Consider the following 8937-nt stretch of genomic DNA (forward strand, 5'->3'; position numbering starts at 1 on the left):
TGCGCCGGCACCGCCGCGGCCTCGAGGGAGCGACCGGGCCCGCCGCCATGGCCGCCGCCCCCACACGGGAAGGGCGGGAAGGCGACAGAGGGGGCCGGCGGCGAGGCGGGGACGCCGTCCCGGCTCTCGCAGACCCGCCGGCGGTGCCACGACCCGGCGGGCGCGTTCCGTCCGCCTCCCCACAGCCCGCGCGACAGGGCTCCAGCCTGGCCTGAGGGGCCCCCGCCCGCCGCCTCCTCTTCGGGGCGCTCCCCGCCACCTGGCACCCATGGGCCTCCGGTCTGAAAGCGGCCCCCCCCCCGCCCGAGGTTAAGAAAGGGACAGCGGGGAGCTCGTTGCCTCCGCCGAGCTGAGGCGAGGGACGGGCCCCGTGAGACCCCCGGGGCTGCCCGCCGGCAGGGAGCGGAGACCCGCCGCGGCGGGGGCGGGCTCGCCTGCCCAGGCAGCCGCCCGCTGCAGTAACACCCTCCCGGCGCCGGGCGTGAGGGGCCGGGGCGAGGCGAGGCCAACAGCCTCGACGCGCCGCGGGAGGGAGGATGCACCGCGGGGGAACGCGAGCGGCAGCCAAACCCCCCGTTTTAAAGTGCAACTTGTTATTTTTTAATTACGATTCTTTTTAAAAGTAAGATTTTTTTCAGGAGTTTCTAAGCGGCTCCCCTCCCCGCCCCAGGCTCACCACTTCCCGCGCCTCCATCTCCTCCCTCCCTCCGGGGCTCCGCTCCGGCCGCCGCGGGGGTGGCCGGGCAGGTGTGTGGGGAGCGGCCCGGCCCTGCCCCTGCCCCCCAGCCCCGGAGGGAGCCGAAGCGGAGCTCACACCGACCTGTGCGGGCATCGGCGGGGGAGCCGCCGGTGCGGGTGCGGCCGCTCGTTTTCACGCGGGGCTGCGGGTGTTGAGGCGGCTGCGGGACAGCCGCTTCCCTCCCCTCTGGCCGCTCTTCCCCTCGCTGCGGCGCATCTGATAAGGCGAAAGGGTAGCGACAGGAGGCGGGCAATTATAGAGCAGAAGGTGGAAAGAAGGGGGGAGAAAAAAGAGGCATGAGCGATGCCGGAGATCCAACCCCCCGCCCCCGAGCCCGACCTCCGCGGCGGGGGCGCGGCCAGGTGCGCGGGGAGGCAGGGCTGGGGGCTCCGGGGGCGGGGGGGGGGAAATCTCGGGCGGTGTTACATGTGTAGGTGCTGTGCTTTTCCGTGTCCTCTTACTTCTGATTTTGCTGCCTTCTAACTCATTTTCCTCTTTCCGAAGTTCCTCGTTTACTTCGTTTGAAATGATTGAGAAGGTGCCTATTCCGCGGTACGGCTTGGAATGCAAATATCCCCCAGTGCCGGGTATTGCGATGTGTGGATTAATGATTCATCGGGGAAATATTTATATTAAAGTATTCCAGCACTTGTCTGGCTTAGTATAAACCTTGATTAAAAGCGCGGACATATGTGCATTTTTGCCGTATGCATAGACACTGCAATGGGGACGTGAAATTGCAGAATCTAGATTCATATAGAAATATGAGTTACGCTGTGGTACTCCCTACTGAATTTACACGTAAGGCGACTACTCACGAAGCTTGTAAGTCCCGAGAATTTAGGAGGTGAATGAAAATATTCATTACAACGTGCCTGGTCATCTGTATAAAATTACAAATGAAATCACCGGAGCACTGCAGTTAAGAAACAACATGCGTAGGTGAAACAGAGATGTGCATCCCTTTCTTAATATAAGTAGGAGTCGCTTTTAGGGAAGGGAAGGCAGTAAGTCTCAGAGAGATGACTGTGACTAACTCTGTAAAGTAGGACCTTATGTTGCTGAGGAGGATTCCCAGTCCTGCAAACTCTTGTCCAAATTCACGGTGCAGATAGCTTTCCACTGAAACTACAGAAGTGTCTGAGCTTTAAAGAAACTAAATCCAGTTGTTTTCTATAGCAAAGGTTAAAAAGCATTCCTAGATCTAAAAAACATCTCCCACATCTAGCAATCTGGGAGATCCTTTTGTCTGCAGTTATTCTACTGCACCGGCAGATGTGTGCAATGGCCAACACTTGTATGAAGCAAGAAGAAAGCAGTTTGCATTATAATAATTCCTCTGAAACAGTAAGATGTTCAGCTCATTGATGCTAAATGTGATACATTTTGTACCTTTTCAGTCCCTAATTTATGTATTTAGCTAAACAATAATATCCAGAAAGCAAGGAAGCTGATGGATAATTTGCAATGCCCTTGAAGACTCGGTAAATGTAGAGAGATAAATCAGCATAATCCATGACTGCTTGCTGGTTCATGTGTTTCAGGGCAGGACGAGGAACAGCCTGCCAAAGGGAGAGTCTGGCTCCCTCTTTCTCTCTTTTTTTTTTTTCCTTCTTTTCCCGGATTTGTAATGTAGTATGCAAAGTCCACGAGCACCATCCTGTGGCTGCATCTAGTCAGAGTACTGGGACTCAGAGAAAAAAGTCTTGAGGATCCCACTGACCAGTAAATAGATTCTGAAACTCTCTGCAGCCTTCAAATGACTTTATAATTTAATTTTTAATAAATTTTAATTTTTAATTTTAATTTTTTACACCAGAAACTAAACTAATATTTTAAGTTTATGTAAAGTGTGTGCTTTCAAAGGTAACTCAGCTGAGTTTCTCAATATCAATTTATTTTCCTGATTTACAATGCTATTTTTACACTATTGGTCCACTTTTTAGAGTGAATCACACTTGTTGCCATTAAGTTTTACTCAGATTTCTCTGAAAAGCACCGTAGATCTCCTTGCATAATTACTGGAAGAGCTCATGTTGTTCAAAAGTTCAAGGTAAAAGTTAAAAGGTGAAGCTTCCTTGAAAGAGTTTGTATGAGTTGCACATCTGGAAATACAGTAAGATCACAGTATGAACAATATTACTGTACAAATGATTTAGCAATGTTTCCTTCTTGTCTTACATCCAAAAAAAACCCCAGATTTTTGAGAAGAAATTTGCTGAGTGTGAATTGACCACATGAATTTACTTTCCACAATTTTGTATTGGCCAAGCCTCAGTGATTTCAAAAAAACAACAATGATTTACAGCCACCACTTTTTAAAAGTATTCACACCAACAAGATGTGGACCATCCTTTGCTTGGCTAATACAGATTCTACAAAACTTCTATAAATAGGATTACATTGGAATGATATTGAAAATACAGCTGGAAATAATTCCATTAACCCAACACAAAACCAGAATTAGTGCAGGCTAGTGAGCTCAAAGTGAGCTGGGCTGAATATCTGATGGTATGACTAAACCAAGTATGGATCACCAACAGCAGTATTTGTGGGAACTGATGTTTTTGGTGGCGGTGGGGAAGAGTTACGCTGTAATTATCAATCCTCGTCTTTTTTTAATATCTTCTGCTTTTTAGAATATACTTAGAATTTTTCTCTGACTTTTTGGATGTACTAATGAATTCAATGTTAGTTGCTATGCCATTTTTTATGAGACTTGGGAAGTGAGACTATCAAGTTGGGGGGATATTTTAAAATTGCAAATAATTAAAAACTAATCAGTTCTTGTATTCTTTTATTACAACAATGTTTTTAAAGGTGACTAGTGTTTTTATCTCCTAAACTAATATATCCTACAAAGAAATGTACATTTTGAATGACCTCTCTCACCCAGCACCCAAAAACTCCAGTCACATTCAAAGATTTTTGACTATGGAACATCCATTTGCGTGACTTGGACTAGTCCCTAGGCCTAATAACAATTTGTAGATTTTTTTTTTTTTTTTTTGCTATTAAAAGAACTAAAGAACGCAAAAACAGAGGTAATACTTGAGGTAAAGCATAACTGACTTTTGCTTTACATTTTGAAATTACTATTAAATATAATGGTACATACAATGCTCTTTGAAAAGTGGTTTGCCAAGATCAGTCTGTCAACACTTGCAATAATTAAGTGATTTATGAAGTCATGTGTTGAGAGATCAGAGAAGGACTTAGGACTGTATTCTTCCCAAATTAAAAATAGAGAAAAAATATTTTAATGAAAAATGTAATTGTGATACACCATCTCTGACATATTAGCCATGCCTACTTTTTAAAGTTTCTTGTATTCATTAGTTAAGACAATTTCACTGTTATTTTGTGATATGAATATGCAGTGAAATTACTTCTGAGAAGGGTAGCTATTTTTTGTGAAACATTTTTTTCTAGTGACTTTCTTTATGCTACAACTATTTCTCTGATATCAACCCTACAAATGTGGCTTTTTAGAGCTCTGTTTTTAGGCAGGAACTGTCAGAGTAGTCCAGCTTTGCTTTGTTATCATTTGGCACATCTGATGAGCCATTTTCATTTCCTTGAAGATTTCAGTGCCGTCAGCACTTTAGTGAGCTGCTAGGTTTATTCATCTGAAGATTATTACACATAATGAGGCAAGTGAAAGGGATACATAGGAAGCCATATTGAAGCCATGGACATTGAAGTGTAACTGTTCGTGTTTAGGGTTGGTCCTGCTCCTCCAAACATGCAGGAAAGGGAGGAAAACTGGGCAAAGGGAGCATAGGGAGATGGAAAAACACAGCTATTTCTCAGTCATGTATTTTTCTGTTCATCTCTCAGTATGAGGGTTCCAGAAGGTAATGAGAAGAATGATGAGTTTAGTGTTTCATATAGTTAGTTTTTCATTCTGCAGTAGAATCAGATCCCTTTAGATTTGAGAGGTGAGATTCATCTATCCTGTGTTTACACTTTGCCATCTGAGCTAGTTGCTGAGCCCTTTTCTGGCTAGTGCTGAGGAACAGACATAGCTGTATGAGCCTGGAGACACAGCCAGGAGCTAAGCTTCCTCTTCTCAGCCTCTCACAGGTGTACCTTATCCAGATCCATTTAGTGAGTTCAGCCACATGTTATAGTTCATGAGCAGCAGGGAGGCTGAGTTCAGCCTGCTGAGAAACAGGAACCCCAGCTGCTAATTCCTGCACCCACAACCTCCTCACAGCTGCAGTGAAAGGGCTGTCCACCAGAGAAGTGATGTTACCCTCTCTGATGTGCATATCTGCTCACATGGTAGGAGCCCATCTTACCTCACTGGACAGAGAAGGCTGGTGTGCTCATTTTCCCTCAGGCTGCAAGGACAAGGAAGAGTTTCTTGGTCCACTGCTGGGCAATGTGCTGGACCCATGAGCATTACACAGGATCACAGAATCATTGGAAGGTACCTCTGGAGGACATCTAGTCCAACCCCAGCCTGTTCAAGGAGGGTCAGCTAGAGCAGGTTGACCAGGGCCATGTCAAGTAGAGTTACGAGTATCTCCAAGAACAGACTCCATGACCTCTCTGGGCAACCTACTCCGGTGTTTGACCACCTTCACAGTGGCAGGGAAAAAAAAAAAAAAAAGTGTTTCCTTGTGCTCAGATGAAATTTAATGTGTTTTAATTTGTACCCATTGCCTCTCACCCTGTTCTTTGGTACAATGAAAAGAGTCTGGCTCCCTTTTCTTCATTCCCTCCTATCAGGTATTTATCCATATAGATAAGATTTCCCTGAGCCTTCTCTTCTCTAGGCTGAACAGTCCCAGCTCTCTCAGCCTCTCCTCTTTATGAAAGATGCTCCAAGCCCTTAATCATCTTCATGGCCCTTCACTGGACTCAATCCAGTAAGTCCATGTCTCTCTTGTACTGGGGAGCCTAGCACTTGACCCAGCATCCAGATGCAGCCTCGCCAGGGCTGAGTAGAGGGGAAGAATCACCTCCCTCAGCCTGCTGGCAGTGCTCTTCCCCGTGCAGCCCAGGAGGCTGTTGGCCTTCCTTGTTGCAAGGACACATTGCTGGCTCATGGTCACCCTGGTGTCCACCACCCCCAGGACATTTCCTGTAGAGCTACTTTGTAGCATGCCCTGGTGCCTGGGGTTATTCCTCCCTAAGAGCAGGAGCTTGCACTTCCCTTTGCTGAACTTCATGACATTCCTGTTTCACCATTTCTCCAGCCTGCTGAGGAAGCAGTAAATAGTAGCAGAACCCTCTTCTGTATCAGTGACTTCTCCCAGTTTTTTGCTATCTGCAAACTTATTTGAACTGCACTCTCCACCATTGACCAGTCCATTAATGAAGAGGTTAAACAGTATTGTCTCCAATATCAATCCCTGGGGTACATGTCTAGTGACTGGCCTCCAGTTGGACTTCATGCTGCTGATCACAACCCCCTGAGCCCAGCAATTCAGCCAGTTTTCAATTCACATCACTGTCCACTTATCTAGCCCGTGCTTCATCAGTGTGTCTATGAGGAAGTTATGGTAGAGAGCGTTAAGATAAACAACACTGCAGTCAAAATGCAAAATCTGTAATCACTGCTCCCACTTGCTCCCAGACTGCATGCTGAAACTTCATCAACCATCCCAAGAGAGTGCTGCATTTGATAGGCAGGTCCTGGGAAGCTGTCAGCACAGAGGCAGGGTGCCCTGAGGAAAGAGGAAAGACCAGACTTTGTGATGTTTGGATCTACCAGCAGCTGGAAGTAGGTAGGCACTGATATGGCATTAGACTGGCAAAAGTGAGCACAGATTTCTTTTCACTGGTTTACACTGCAGTGCAGATTAAGTTGCAGCCCACCAGTGGTACAATATGAAACAGTGAGGGAAGGGTTCCCCCCATTTTTCACTGGATAAGCAGAAGACTTACAGATTCTGGCTGTCTGTGACAGAAGTAATTTTCTTTGGAATGAAATCCAGGCTGAAATGGATATTTAAACCCGGTAAGAGCTGGAAGCAATACCACGGTGGTCTCTGTAATATATACCTTGAGTAATGAATACAAGAGATGTCTGGAACAAGGAGGAATTCCTTTCCAAATAACATATATCTTGAGCTATTACCTAAAAGAAGCAGAGCTTCTTGTCTGACTCCTACTGAGCTTCTTGGCTGAACTCCTACCCTATACACTCTTGAACACTGTAATTACACTTCTCTGGTCTGCCTCAATCTACTTTTAGCACTTTTCTAATACACGTGGCCATGAGAGTAAAATACTTGATATGAGGAACAGGGCTTGTTAAATGCTGTCTAATGATTCGTTTTTCCATCTTGTTGATTAATCCAAAACTATGAATTTTTCAGTTTTTCTAATGTGCATTTTTTAAAAAAGCATGTCTGTTCATTAGACTCTGAAAAATAATTATGGACTTGTCTCTTGGAATAATACCACATGACAACACACAGGGGGTTTTTTGCAGCTGAATAAGCACCCAAACAAAACTCTCCTTTAAGATAGCACTTTATATTGCTCACAAATTTTACTCGTCTAAACTCTTTCCTTTGTTCAGTTTTAAACATCCTCTTTCTCTTTGCTGCTTTTGTTTTAAGGGATTTGAAGTGGATGATGAGATTCAGAGATGGGTGTTTTGTTTCCCTACACAGTTTTAACCACTACAATTGGAATTTCAAGAATAGACTTAGTTTTACTATATTTAAGCATATGTTAAACATATAAAGTTAGCTTTCCACAAATAAAATACTGAATAGACCTTAGCAGAAATTTTGTGGAAGAGAAATGGTACTGTGATTTGTATTTGACAAAGAAAAAGCTATTGTAAAAAATCATAGCCCGTATTCCAGAGTAATTTTATACAAAATGTGAATGGAGAAAACCAAGAGAAATATTAATATTTTGATTTGTTGCAAACAGCTCAATAAAATTACCCCCACTCAAATACTCACTAAAGAAATTCAGTATGCCTTCCATTTTTATATTTCAGGGGCGTTTAAGCAGTTGATAAAACTGTCAGTTAATTTTTCCAATAAATACCAATACTAAAAATCAATATACTGGAAAACTCACTTTATCAGGTACAAGAATTTACCGCAGTTTAAAATGTTTTTTTCAATTCTGAAGCAATAACAGAGGGGGGCAGTCTTGGACAAAAATCTCTTTTGTGTATTAACAAACTATATTTCTAGCTTCTGAGGTTCCAAATTCAAGTACTATGTCTGCTAAAACACAACACTTCAATAGCGTCCATGCTTTGATCTACATTTAAGAGCCAAGAAATTATCAGCTGTAAAGACCTGTATTACTCAGCCAAAACTAACTCGTATGAAGCTCCCCTACAGAGAAGAAGGTGGGATGGACTGCAGTGCCACTCAGGATTACTGCTAAGGTCGTCGAGTGGTACCTACTGCAAAAGTATGTGTGACTGTGGTCAGTGAGCTGTCCCTAAGACTGAAATGGCTGTTTGCTGCCTCAAGATTTGCCAAGAATTTTAGGATAAAGAGAAGAAGGAGGCAAAGTTTTGGTTCTGCTCTGCATATGTTGCACAGCTAGTTCTCTGTGTCGCATATGCACCCAGAAAGTGCTTGGACACTTCCCATTGAACATGATATAAGTACCTTAAATATAAAGCCAAAAATAACGGGAAATTACACAGGAGGAAAGCAAGTGCATATACTAGCCTTAAACAAATAGCCGGCAGTAATTATGCTCCAAAGCAGTTGATCTGATGACTTAAAGAACTATAGGGTATTGTTAGAAAGAATGTGAAAGCTGTAAAAAGGAGAGGCAGTACTCTACAACCACAACAAGCAGATAACATCTCGAAAGGTTTTGGGCTAACTTTTTTTTTTCCCCTCAGTCTCAACACTCAGAGACTGTATTTTATGCTTGTACCAGTTTTTGCAGCGTCTCAATCTTGCGCTGAACATCACCTAAATCCACCTTCTTCACAAAACCTGGGTAAAAATAGGACATTTGGCAACACTCCACCCGTGATGCTTTGTCATTTTCCAGTATTTGTTCATTAAACTGCAGTGACTGACTTTTCATCTCAAGCTTTTTGACAAAGTACTGTAATCCTCATGCCATCTGTTTTTTGCTGTTTGCTTTAGATTATCACTGTTTGGGCCCTATTGTAATTTTTATTTTACTGGTGTCATCCTTCATAAATGCTAGTTTAAATGTTCTTGTAATATTGGCACTGATCGTAGTAA

General features: G+C 43.9%; 1 protein-coding gene across 7 annotated transcripts in view; it reads right to left on the minus strand.

Annotated features, from left to right (window-relative positions):
* The window catches only part of COL14A1 (collagen type XIV alpha 1 chain), a 128202-nt gene extending 127257 nt beyond the window's left edge, over positions 1-945 (minus strand). For all 7 annotated transcript variants that reach the window (XR_012626126.1, XM_074848689.1, XM_074848524.1 and 4 more), the window contains exon 1: positions 821-945. The gene's annotated coding sequence lies outside the window, so the exon portion shown is untranslated. The remainder of the gene's footprint in view (positions 1-820) is intronic.
* Between the last annotated feature and the right edge of the window lie 7992 nt (positions 946-8937).

This window comes from Strix aluco, chromosome 1 (assembly GCF_031877795.1).
Source record: "Strix aluco isolate bStrAlu1 chromosome 1, bStrAlu1.hap1, whole genome shotgun sequence".
NCBI lineage: Eukaryota > Metazoa > Chordata > Aves > Strigiformes > Strigidae > Strix > Strix aluco.